Raw genomic sequence first — 13,849 nt, forward strand, 5'->3', positions numbered from 1 at the left:
GAAATTCCTAAGGGAGTTCAGAAACTCACTCAGTGCTTCCTCTATTCAGAGTTCTTGTCTTCTCCTGGGTGGGAGTGAAGCTTTGTATCACCCCTGTCAGTGATACACGTGGAACCCATGGGACAAATTTGTGGTTTTCCATCCACTTATCAAGGCTGTGCTTGAAGAGGGTCAGTGACTTACTTTATTTGACGTGTATGGGTGTCTATTCCAGAGACGGGGCAGCCTCTGGAAGACAAACCTGTCTCTCCAGCAGGTTTTATTAATGTCGCATATTAGACTTAGGCCTTTCAAAAGGGTAATGCGCAAGGAGTTATACTTGTGGATATGGAGCATCTCTAGTAGAGCAGGGTCTGAGATTGCCTTTTGGCAAGACACAGATCACCTCTGAGTAATCTGTACGATACCGAGTAGAGTGATAGTGATTTGAGCCTGTACACATAGGACAGGTGTTGGAGGCCATGGATTCTCTTTGTGAGGTATTTCTGTGGCCTTTCCAGTTGGTGCAGGTGTTTGGAAAGGTACATACCAAATGGGGCATTGTACTCAATTACTGGCCTAATGAGGGAGGAGTACACAGAGGTAATAACCTCCTTTTTTCTGGATGTAATCCCCTTAACTTATGAGATGAACCAAGTAAAAGGCTTTTCTGACCACTGCTGCTACATGATGGTCGAATGTGAGATTGTTGTCAACCTGTGTACCCGGGTCTCTCATCACAGGTTGTGTGGATAGGGGATTGCCATTGATGTGGTATACAGTAGGGGCTGTGTTTTTGCCAAATGATATGATAATACATTTTTTTGCTTTTAACTTAAGGCTATGAGTTTGGCACCAGTCATTTGTTGCTGTGAGACCCTCTTGTAGTATGTTAACATCATCTGGGGAGTCAATGACACCATCCAACTTACAGTCATCCACAAACTTGGTCAGCCACAGGCCTTTTGTCTTTGCCTGGACCTCTGAGAAGTAGATGCAAAACAGTAGGGGTCCCAGGACAGATCCCTGGGGAACACCACTAGCGACAGTTCTGCTGTCATGGTAGAGGCACCTATTTTGACCTTGTGGGTCCTATCGGTGAGCCTGTTGGCCACCCATCCGATGACACTGGGATTTACGCCAAGTTGTTAGCTTTTTGATGATGCCTGAGTGGGGGATTGTGTCAAAGGCTTTGGCCAAGTCAAGGTAAGCTGTATGTACTGACTTTCCCCTTATCCAGGTCTTTGGTGACAGTCTCAAAAATGTCAACCAGGTTCAACAGGTAAGATCTGCCCTTGACAGATCTGAACTGGATGGGGTCAAGTGCTTGGAGATTGCCTATGTCCTTGTTTATGATGTCCATAATAATACACTCCATGGCCTTACAGATCAGACTTGTCAAGCTAATGGGATAATAGTTTCCAGGGTCAGTAGTGGCACCACCTTTGTGCAAGGGGATGACAATGGCAGTTCTCCACTTTGCTGGTATGAAGCCTGTACTTAGCTATAGTTGAATAGGGTTCTCAATGGTGAGGCTAGTTCTTGCTGGAGCTGGTGCGAAATACAGCCTGGGATACTATCTGGTCCCATGGAAGCTGTGTTCTTTGCCTTGGATAGGGCCTTTAACACTTGATCTATGGAGATGTGAGGTGCAGGATAATTATTGGGGATGTCAAATGGGCCTTTGGGGGAGAAAGGGGAGTGAAGTTTGCACTGAACCTGTCTGCTACTAGGTTGGCTAAGCCAACAGGATCAGAGTAAGGGGTACTATTAAGAACTAATTCGGAACAAACCTGGGCTTTGCCATTGATATTCATGACATAACTGAAAAAGTCTTTGTGGTTACCCTTTGTTTCAAGGCTAGTTTCGATTCATAATTGGCTCTGGAGGTTTTCACTAGTGAGCTAATTTGCTTGTTAAGGCTAAGGAGGGAGTTTTTCTAATTGGGAATTTGTGCCTTTTTACCCTTGGACAACAGTTTCTTCCTTATTTTGTAAAGCCTAATGATAGAAGATGTGCACCAGATAGGTTTATGTTTCCTTGAGGAGCAGGTTTTAACTCTGTTGGGTATAGCTGAGTCCATGCAGTTGAACTACTGCACTAGTGTACCATTCAGCATATTTTTCTGCATCCTCTGAGGGTGGCGGCAATGTGAAGCTACTGATACCATCCCTTAAAAGGTTGTAATCAGTTTTTGAGAATTTTTTTAGCCAGGTTATGGCTGGGAGGGGGGGGGGGGTTAGACGGGATAGAAACTTTGAATGAGACAGACCGATGGTCTGATCTCAACAGCGAAGAACTTACTATGGGGGGGGGCTGCAGCGGTGACCCATACTGGTGAGAACCAAGTCTAGAATGTTATCTCCCCTTGTGGGGGATGAGACAAACAGGTCTAGTGCACTAGAACTGATGAAGTCAAGGAATTTTTGGGTGAGTGCATTAGAGCAGGAATAGTTCACCCAGTCTATGGTGAGGTAGTTGAAGTCACCAAGGATCAGGGCATTAGGTGGTACCATGATGGAGTCAAGTAGGTCCAGGTAGGAGGAGTGGGTGTTCTGAGTTTTGCAGGGGGGGTCTACAGCTGGCTATAACTTGGGTGGGTGTCTTGCCAATTGTGAGTTGCACCTGGAGTAGTTCTAGTGCATCATGCTGGCAAACCAGTCTGGAGGTGTGCCTGTCCTTAATGAAGATAGAGACTCCACCATCCTTAGTCTTCCTGACCTCATTTTGGGGTTGGAATGTGTGGAATGAGGTATAGTTTGGTAAGGCAGGGGAGTTCTCTGCAGCCTTGAACCAAATTTCCATGACTGCATAGATGTTGGCATCTTCCAGTGAGAGGAGAGCCTCCAGTGAGTGCATTTTCAGGTTAAGGCTCCTAGTGCTAAGCAGAATGACTTCAGTTAGCTTTTTGACAGATCTTTTATGTTGGAAGATTTGTCTTTGGGACATTACCTAAAAAAGGCTCAATGAGGGAGGCAATACCCTTTTCCAGAATCCTGAATCCCAGGGGTGACAAGTGGAGACCATCCTGTGGCAAAGCATCAAGGCCTGTCAACCATGTCATCCCAGGCAGACAGATACTGGATCCCCTTGGAATGACACCAGAAACTAGCCGATTGTTGAAGTCAATTACTTTTGTTGGTATTGTGGTATCATTCTTTGTGAAGGTAGGATGCTGCTTACAGCTAGGGTCATACCTGCCTGGTACACATACTCTGAGAGCTCAATCATGTCTCCCTTCATATAGTCCAGGGAGGTACATTTCAAGTCATTCACACCAACATGGACAATGACAGAGTCATACTTGTACTTGTTGTGGAGAGACTTAAGTGTGTGTGTGATGTGGTGGATTCTGGCACCTGACAGACAGCTGACCTTGATCTTCTCCTTGTCGAGCCTGGTGGGGGGACATCGGTGTGTTTCAGAATTGAGTCGCCAATGTCTAGTATGTTTGGTTTATTGTTATGCCTTATGGGCTGTTTGAGTTTATTGTTATGGCTTATGGGCTGTGTTTGTTTGACACTGGTGTGTTGTCTGCTGTCTGCGATGTATTTGGTGTTGTATGTGGAATGTTTGTGAGTGTGTTTTGAAGGTCTGTGCTGTTTAGGTAAGTTTTTATTGAGTGCCTCTGCATAGGTGTGTGTGTGTTGTGCTTGACTATGTGATGTGGGTGGTGTGGAGTTTGTGCTGGCAGTCTCCTCTTTGTCAGGAGTACTGACTGTGGAGCGAAACAGCATGGATTCCAGGTTACTGATATAGATGCATTTCTTGCACTACTGGACCCTGGAATTGTATTCAAATGTATTGTTACTAGGGCATCACAGAGCACCACCACAGGTAGAGCCTTAGGCTGGCATTCATACGTGAATTGATAAAATTGTGCCTGTAACAGTTACGCAAGTATGAGCAGGCCTTAGGATTATACTCAGAATGCATTGTTGCTGCATTGTAATTGCATCAATACTATGGCAGGTACTAGTGGGTGCTTTGTTTATGTACAAAGCATAGCACAGATAGTATGGCATCTTATAACGCTACCTTTGACATTAGTAGGACTAGACGTCTGTATAAGTTATTACCAATAGCTATAGCAGTAGCATAGGCACTAGTGTGGCCCAGATTTATGTCCAAATCTGCATTACTAACATCGCAACTTCAAATGGTTATGCATGTGTAGTGCACAGAACACCATGATTACACTCCAGTAACGCTTAAATTACATCCTAGTACAGTGCTACTCTAGACAGATACCCAACCTTAAAAACACATAGAAGGATGCTTACTTTTTGTTAGGCACCTTTAATGTGCTGTTAACATCATGACTGGTACTAACAGCTGACAGTGCCAGCCAGTGTACAGCAGCAGCACCAGCAGGAGGACATGAAATGGCTTTGTTTCAACACCTGTTTCTGCCCACTGTCTACTACATTACAGCCACTATTGTGATTTGTACATCCACCTGAACTATGACCAACTCAAGCAGATGGGACCTCGGTTTCTTTTTTTTTCTTGATGTTGTATAGGTGTTCATACACCCTTTCCTTCAGTTTCCTTTCAGTTCTGCCTATGTAGAACCCCAGGCATCTTTGGCAGAGAGCAACATAAATCAGACCTGTGGTATCACAATTAACTTTTCCTGCTACTCTGAATACATATGACTTCATTGAAAAATGTTCATTCTCAAATATATGTTTGCAATGTGACCATCTTACACATTTCCCCATATTATGCCCTTTTAGCGTTATTAATTGCCTTTGGAAAATCATCCAGAATATTTTTTAAGTTTTTACTTGTTTTACAAACTACTGTCAGTTTCTCACTAATTTTACATATAATCTATCTTCCTTCAATATGTACCAATTCTTTTCAAGAATCCATCTTCTAAATTTACTGTCAGTACTATGGTAATGAAGGCATTCTTATAACCTTTGTTGTTACTGTTTCTGTTTAAACTACCATCTTTATTAACGGCTGTTTTCCTGTGTCAAGAGAATATTATCACCATGGTGGGAATGAAAATGGGAATAACATGACCCCTCTCTCTTTTATTAATGACTTCATCCATCGCATTATCTATAACATAACCAGGATACACTCTACTAGAACACATTCGCTTAAGATGCAAGCATTCGTCCCAAAATTCTTCCGCAAGTGTGATCATTAGGGCAGCTCTCAAGAACTCCCCTTTTACCACCGCCTTTTTTCAGTGCAGTGGGGTGAGAACTTGTGTAATGAAGGAAAGTGTTAGACTAGGTGACTTTTCTAAAAATATGAGATGTAAACCTGCCATTTGTCAAATCCTTACTTAACCATATATCTAAATATGGTATGTTGACATTCCATGTATCTAAACATGGTGTGCTGACATCATTGGTTTCATGTGTAAAATGTAAAAAAAACAGTTGTGGGATTAATATATTCTATAAACAGTAGTATCTTCTCTGTTTTCTCGTCCTCTGCAACAAAGATGTCATGCAGGTATCCAATAGATAGTTTGCATGAGATCATAAAACTACTATTAAACAAAAATATTCTTTCCCACACAATCATTGTGATGTTGGCAAAAAGGGCCCCACAGGCTAAGCTTATTTCTACCCCCTTACTTTGCAGATAATACTGACGTTCAAACATAAGGAAGTTATTCTTTAATACAATTTCAATCAGGGTCTCATAAGTAGATTCTTCCTTGCGGAAGCCCCTTCTCGAATAGAAAGTCAGCAAGCCATTGTAGTCCAACAGTATGTGGGATGACAGTATAAAGGTCCTTTACATCAATAGTGATATAAGTGTAGCTTGCTTTATACTCTAACTTATTAGTCAGCTGTAAAAAATGCCATGAGTCTTTACAAATATAGGTTTCTTGGAAAACCAGGTGTTTTAACTTTCCATTCAAAAATTTGGTTATAGGGTGGGTAATTGAACCCTGAGCATCAATTATTGGTTGTATGGGTGGGATATATATACTCTTTTATAGATTTTCAAAATCCCAAACAAAATAGTAACTGTAGGTGTTACCATATTTAAATAATTATATTCATCTATGGTGATCTGTTATTCTATGAACATATCATTGAGGTCACCCCTTATTCTATTATAAACTATATTTACTTCATTAAGGGAGGCTTCATTATGTGTATTTTCAGTTAGCATTTCATTAATTCTGTTCACATAATCATTTTTACCCATTACCACCATTCCACCTCCCTTATCAGGTTTCATGACCCTTAAGTTACCCTGTTTCATACCTGTTAACATTTTTCATTGCAAGTTGTCACTATTAACAATTCCTTCATTTTAAATCATGCATTTACTATTATTCAAACTTAATGACTTAGATGTCAAGTTCACATAATTTTTCAAATAGTTCTAGGGTCGGGTGAACAGGAGGATTGTAGGTAATGGAATCCTAAGACTTGTCACAGCTGTAAATATTTCATTAAACAATTAAACAGGTGCGATTTATGTTGCTCTCTGCCAAAGGTGTCTGGGGTTCTACACAGGCAAAACTGAAAGGAAATTAAAAGAAAGGGTGCATGAACACCTATATAACATCAAGACAAATAAAGGAACTAGTGCACTTTCAACACGTGCAGGAATTCCCTGGACATCATAGGATGATAGGAGGTTACTATGGTATCGACCCAGAGGTCATTTCAAGCCTAGCTGTTTTATCCCAATGTAATACTATAGATACTGTAGTCAATATCCAGGATTGTATTTAGTAATGACTGCCAATGTCCAGGAGGGTTGTGGGTGCTATCCCCAGGAAGAATTTACAGTGTCCCATCCACTCATCCAGGTTCCATTTGAACAGTGTCATAGAGGTGCTCTGCTTCACATGAATTGGAAGCCTATTCCAAAGATGTGGCAGTTTCTGGGAGACAAATCTGTCCCTCCAACATGTCCTATTTAAGTTGCAGGGCATATTTATGTCCCTGGAACTGGTAGCTCTAGTCCTGTTTGATTTACAGATGTGCAGGAAATTCATTAGATTTGGGTCAGAGATTGCTCTGTAAGCCAGGCATAAGTCTCCTATAAGAAGTCTATATGATATTGATTGTAGTGACAGGGACTTTAGTCGGTCTGCATAAGGCATGTGCTGAAGTCCCTTGATCGTCTTAGTTAGAAATTTCTGATGTCTCTCCAGTTGCTGCAGTTGCTTTGTATGGTACATGCCAAAAGTGGCGTTATACTCGATTATGGGTCTGATTATGTGTCTATAATTCAATAGGTCTGTTGATGAGTATAGAGGGGTTGTAACCTCCTTTGCTACAGAGGCAATGCCTTTGCTACTCAAGTATGCTATGTAGAAAGCCTTCCTTACTACACTAAACACATGGTGGTCAAAGTTAAGGTTGCAGTCTACATGTGATCCCAGATCGCTTACCACTTTGTAGGTACATGGGGTATTGTTGTTAATTTGATAGTGTGAAGGGACATTGCTTGTACCAAAGGGAATAATGATGCATTTATTTGCATTCAGTTTGAGACCATGAACAAGACACCTGTCGGTCTGCGTAAGACCCTCCTGAAGTATACTGACATCATTTGGGGACTCAGTAATTGCACCCAGTTTGCAGTCATCTGCAAACTTGGTCAGCCACAGCCCCTTAGTTTTGGCCTGAACTTCTGAGAAGTATATACCAAACATTAGGAGATCCAGCACTGACCCTTGTGGCACCTCAGTGGTAACAGGTCTGCTGGTTGATGAGGAGTGACCCTCTTTAATAGTGTGTGACTCGTTTGTGAGCTAGTTGGCAACCCATCTTACAACAAAGGGGTTTACATTCAGTTTGTTAAGTTTATCTGTAATGCCTGAGTGTGGGATTGTGTCAAAGGCCTTTGCCAAGTTGAAGTATGCTGTGTGCACAGATTTGCCCTCATCAATGGCCATGGTCACATTTTAAAGAATTCCGCCAGGTTTAACAGGCAGGATCTGACCTTGACAAAGCTGAACTGGGTCAGATCCAGGGTTCGGAGGTCAACTTTGTCTTTATTTAGGAGGTCCGTGGTGATATGTTCCATGGCTTTACAGATGAGGCTGGTCAGACTTATTGGTCTGTAATTCCCTGGGTCTGTTGCTAAACCCCCTTTGTGGAGGATATAACTGTTGATGTTCTCCCTTCCACAGGAACAAAGCCTGTGGTTAGGCTGTGATTGAATAGGGTACTTAATGGTGATGATAGTTCATGTTTTAGTATGTTTAGAAGACAGCCTGGGATGCTGTCTGGTCCCATAGAGGCTGTGTTTCATGCCTTAGATAAGGCTTTAATGACCTGCTCTTTGGATATGTAGGGTGGGGGGAAGTAGGGGGCAAGGATTGTGATTAGTTTGGAGAGAATAAGGGAGTGAAATTTTCACCAAATCTGTTTGCTAGCAGGTTTGTTATCACTGTGGGATCAGTATGTGTGTGATACCATTAGTCAGTAGTTCGGCAAATGTTTGGGTCCTACCTTTTAGGCTACATATGTAGCTGTAAAAGGCCTTATGCTTATCCTTGGCTGTAATTGCTAAATTTTTCTCAGAGTTACCCTTAGAGGATTTGACATGTTGTCCTATTTGCCTGTTGAGGCTGAGGAGGGTGCTTTTCCATTGTTGGGGCCTCACCTTACTTTTCTTAGGCAGCAACTTTTTGCTTTTGTTGTAAAGTTTGTTGATGCTGGATGTCCACCAGGGCAGCTTGTTTTTACTTGGGGCACTGTCTTTGATACTCTCTGGAACAGTTGAGTCTGTACACTTATACAAGTGATTGTACAGGACTTTAGTGTAAGCCTTGGTGTAGTTACCATTTTCAGCTGACATTTATACCTTCCCCTAGGAGGGTATATTTTGCTTTGGTGAAATTTTTTAGTTTGACTTCACCCTTTGTGAGTTCTGGTGTTAATGCCAGTCTGAAGGCACTGATTTATGGTAATATTTGACTAATGACGGTCCTTCTTTTTGTCATGTTAGTGGGGCCAGATCTAGTATGTTTGTTCTTCTTGTTGGGGATTGAACAATTTGTTCCAGGACATTTGAATGCTAGTGAGTTAGGGCTAGAGTAGTTTTCCCAGTTGATGGTGGGTTAATTGAAATCCCCCATGACCAGAGTGTTTGGCAATATTTGGATTTACTCCAGTTTGATCATGTAGGACTCATGTGCATCATGATCTATGAAGGGGATCTGTAACTAGCTATGACTTGAATGGGGATCTTACCCACAGTAATCTGAATTTGGAGTAATCCATGGAGTTGTCCAGTCTAACTAGTCTGGGGGTGAATTTATCCCTAATATAGATAACAAACACTGTCTATGTTGGTTTTCAAACATTTGTTTTGTGGTCTGAAGGTGTGGAAGGCATTGTAGCCTTGCACGGGTGGGGTACACTCTGAGGCCTTTTACCATGTTTCTGTGACTGCACAGACATCTACCTCTTCCAGTGATAGAAGTGCTTCCAGGGTATGCAGTTTTTGGTTTAAGTACCTAGCGTTTAGCAGCATAACCATTATTTTGTTATGGTTGGCAATTTTCATGTCAGCAATTTTGTTTTTGAGACAGTACCTAAAAAAAGGCACTATGGAGGAGACAAGAGCCTTTGCCAGAAACTGAAAGCATAGTGGTGCCAGGTGCAAACTGTCACTGGCAAAGCAGTGATGTTTGCCGACCATGTCATCTCAAGCTGACAGAAACTGGATCCCCTTTGAATGACACCAAAAACTAAGCCAGTTATTGAAACTGACCATTTTTTTTTATTTATACTGTGACATCATTCTAGGTGAGGGTAATATGCTGCTCAAGGCTAGGGACATACCTGCCTGGGACACTTACTCAAAGAGCTCAATCATGTCTCTCTTCATATAGTCCAGTGAGGTGTATCTCAGGTCATTCACTCCAATATGAGCAATGACAGAGTCATAATGGTACTTGTCAAGAGACCTGAGTGCATGCATGATCTTGTGAATCCTGACACTAGACAAGCAGCTGCCTATGACTTTCTCCTTATCTAGCCTGGTGAGTGGGACATCAGTGTGTCTCACTATGGAGTCTCCAATGACATGAACTTTTGTTTTTTGAGTGGTACACCTTAGGGCTTGGTAGGTGAGACACTGATGTTGCTATGTGTCTTGGGTGCTGTGGGAACTGTGTTAGTTGTAGCAGTCTTTGTTGTGGATGTCTCTGTTGTTTTGGTATGTTTTTAGAGAGAACCTCTGCATATGTTGATTTATGTGTTGGGCATATGCTATGTGTATGAGTAGTAGCGGGTGAGTTGACAACCTCTTCAGTGTTATAGTTTCAATTGTGACAGAGAAGGGATTCAAGATTTTTGGTGTAGATACAGCTGTCACACTCTGTTCTACAGTGAGTTATTAGTAGAGGGTTGTCAGTGTACATGAGGCAGTTGCTACACTGCCTCAGGATACCCAAGTCAACAAGGCTGGCAGGACAAACAAGGGTAGTCCAACTGTCCATAATGCTAGGTTTGAATAGCTGTTAACACAAAGGGGGTGCATTCAGGACTGATCTAGGAGGTGCACTGCAGATGGGTATTTCTGAAGGGATTTTTGGCTGGTGGTTTAATAGGTCACAGCTCACTAATAATACTTCTTAGACCAGAGATGTACTAACGATGAAGACTACACTAATGTACCACAGCTGTATCTACAGGAAAAATTGTTGAAATTATCTGTCCAGCTATGGTGCACAATTGCGCTGCAGTGGGTGGTGCTATGTGATGTGCAAACAACAGAAACTCGGTCAAACATGGGGCTTAAATACCAAAAGCTAAAAACTTAAAAAAATTTAAATTTTAAAAAGCTCAAAAAAAAAACAGTGAGGGTGCTTACTTCAAGTCCTTAACCAATCACCGTTCACCAGACAGGTTCCAATCAGCACACTTCTCTCACAAGGGTGCAGAAGGGCCACTTCCAATCAAAGATAGCTTGGAAAATGTGCTCAAAATACAAGAACCACTACAAGCAGACCCAGATGCAGCAAACCTGTATCTGGACTATGCTACCCTAGCTACCCTAATTTAGGTGAGAAACACTAAAAAAATGTTTTAAACGGCAGTGAAACACTAAAAAATATTTTAAATAGTAAAAAAACAGCAAAGAGACACTAAAGAATGTTTTAAACAGTAAACAAATTGGTTATTTAAGACACTGCTTGGTGGGAAAAACAAAACAAACCAAACAGATGCTTTGTAAACAGTGAAAAGTAGCAACAATTACTTTGCAAACAGTGAAAGCACCAGAATATGATTTAACAAGCACAGTAAGGCAGACAAATGCAGTATAAACAATGCAATTTAGTTTACAGTTTTAAAATACAGTACTAAATAATCAGAAGACAATAAAAAGTGCAGTAAATAGTATAATCAAGCAAAAAAAAAAAACAGGCAACTTATGGTTTTTGGGAAGCTCAGAAGCCTCATCTGGTACCTCAGCTCAGAGTTGTGGCTGGTAGCCCACCTCAGTTCAGCTCAGATTAAACCAGTATAACTTCAGTATACTTGAAAAAGTGACCCCAGGGGTAAGGAGGGCCTTGGTCCCTATTACTTGAAAAAAGGGAGGTGTATCGGCAGCTATGTTTTAATGCTGGAAGTTTACCAAGTTTAAATGACCAAACCTCAATTGCCTGCTTCCTAAAACTAAAAGCATTATGTAGATAAAAATGTTTTTCCACATCTGTTTGTATATGCATATGCATATTGTTTCATATTGTTTATTTTTTTTTAATGTTTTTGGATGGGATTACTATGTACAGTATGTATACACAGAGGTTTATAATGCTGTTACAACATGCTTTTAGAAAATGCATTTGTTATAAGGCTGTTTTAAAGAACTTGTCCCTTTAAATTTAAGCTTTAGGGAGGGCTCATCTGTCATGTGACAGTTTACTCTGTGTTTGAACTTTGTATATAAAGCTTTGGCTAAGAAAAGCTAGATTATCTGATGAAGTTGACAGAGTCCCCGTGGACTATGATGTTTGCAGATGACATTGTGATCTGTAGTGAGAGTAGGGAACAGGTGGAGGAGACCCTGGAGAGATGGAGATATGCTCTAGAGAGAAGAGGAATGAAGGTCAGCAGGACTAAGACAGAATATATGTGTGTGAATGAGAGGGAGGATAGAGGAATGGTGAGGATGCAAGGAGTAGAGGTGGCGAAGGTGGATGAGTTTAAATACTTGGGATCAACAGTTCAGAGTAATGGTGAGTTTGGAAGAGAGGTGAAGAAGAGAGTACAGGCAGGATGGAGTGGGTGGAGAAGAGTGTCAGCAGTGATTTGTGACAGACAAGTACCAGTAAGAGTGAAAGGTAAGGTCTACAAGAGGGTAGTGAGACCAGCTATGTTATATGGGTTGGAGACAGTGGCATTGACAAAAAGGCAGGAGTTAGAGCTGGATGTGGCAGAGTTAAAGATGTTAAGGTTTGCACTGGGTGTGACGAGGGTGGACAGGATTAGGAATAAGTATATTGGTGTGTCAGCCCAGGTTGGAAGGTTTGGAGACAAAGCCAGAGAGGCAAGATTATGTTGGTTTGGACATGTGCTGAGGAGGGATGCAGAGTATATTGGGAAAAAGATGCTAAGGATGAAGCTGCCAGGTAACAGGAAAAGAGGGAGGCCTAAGATAAGGTTTATGGATGTGGTGAGAGAGGACATGCAAGTGGTTGGTGTGACAGAGCAAGATGCAGAGGACAGGAAGAAATGGAAACAGATGATCCGCTGTGGCGACCCCTAATGGGAAAAGCCGACGAAGATGATGATCTGATGATGTTTTAAAATATTAGAACGAAAAGTGCTAATCCAGTTTCCTTTTGGAATAAAGCTGTGTTTGGATTTATCCTGCTGCCTTTGTGCTGGTTTACAAAAGAGCTGTGTTTGGATCTGTCCTGCTGCCTTTGTGTTGGTTTACAAAAGAGCTGTGTTTGGATCTATCTTGCTGCCTTTGCATTGGTGTACAAAAGAGCTGTGTTTGGATCTATCCTGCTGCCTTTGTGTTGGTTTTGTGGCCAGTTTCTTTTCGTTTTGGATTTGTACTAAAACGTATAATGTGAACCCTGCAACTAGTACAGTGTCGCTAGACTTTTATTTCAGTATGAACTGTTTACAGCTTAAATCATAACACTGTTACATACCACTGAACTCTAGATTTCTATTAAAACATACAATGTTTAGATCAAAACTGACTGTGTTACCATAAATACTGGTGGGTGTGGAATTTATACACAAACGTGTATTGCTAACAGCATAGCATGTAGTTCTATCCCTATAAAGATATCCCAGTTTGTCATTCCCTTTGATGATCTTGGGTCACCAGTGCTGGAGGGGATGAAAATGTGATTTGTAAGAAACAGCAACAAAATTCTTAACTTTGGCATTATAACAGAATGTCCAAAATCTGTAAAAATGTATAAAAGGTTGATTTACAGAGAAGAGAGAGAAGAGAAATTTTATTCCATACAAAGCACTAATGTGAGGAAAATGATGCTTTACTAAATGTAATTTGTAATATATATCCCCCTTTCTCTTTATTTTGAACTGTAACTAGCATATTAGGAATGAGTTTAACTAATCGACTAGCCTCAAATAATGTTTAATTATACTTAGGTGCTTTGAGGCACCTATTGCTGCACATTCACTCGTGCTTGCTGATCTAATTTGTGTCACATTCTGACTGCTATTTCATTTTCTGTAACTCATTACATTTTTGTTATTGGCTGAAAACATGCATTTTTGGTCTAGCCCACTTACAAGCTCTTAATTAATAAATAAAACAAGCTGTCACCCAGAAAACACTGTAATGCAGATAATGCATTGCTAGGCCCATTCTTTTTAAAAGATAGCAGAAGTGGGCTTACTAAAGTATATTATTCTTACAATCAATA

The 13,849-nt window shown here is 41.2% G+C and overlaps 1 protein-coding gene across 3 annotated transcripts in view; it reads left to right on the forward strand.

The window, feature by feature from the left end:
- Positions 1-13,849, forward strand: part of TRPV3 (transient receptor potential cation channel subfamily V member 3) — a 579,202-nt gene that overhangs the window by 370,860 nt on the left and 194,493 nt on the right. The gene's annotated exons all lie outside the window — the stretch shown is intronic.

Source organism: Protopterus annectens, chromosome 8.part0 (assembly GCF_019279795.1).
Source record: "Protopterus annectens isolate FY-2018-M chromosome 8.part0, PAN1.0, whole genome shotgun sequence".
Taxonomy (NCBI): domain Eukaryota; kingdom Metazoa; phylum Chordata; order Ceratodontiformes; family Protopteridae; genus Protopterus; species Protopterus annectens.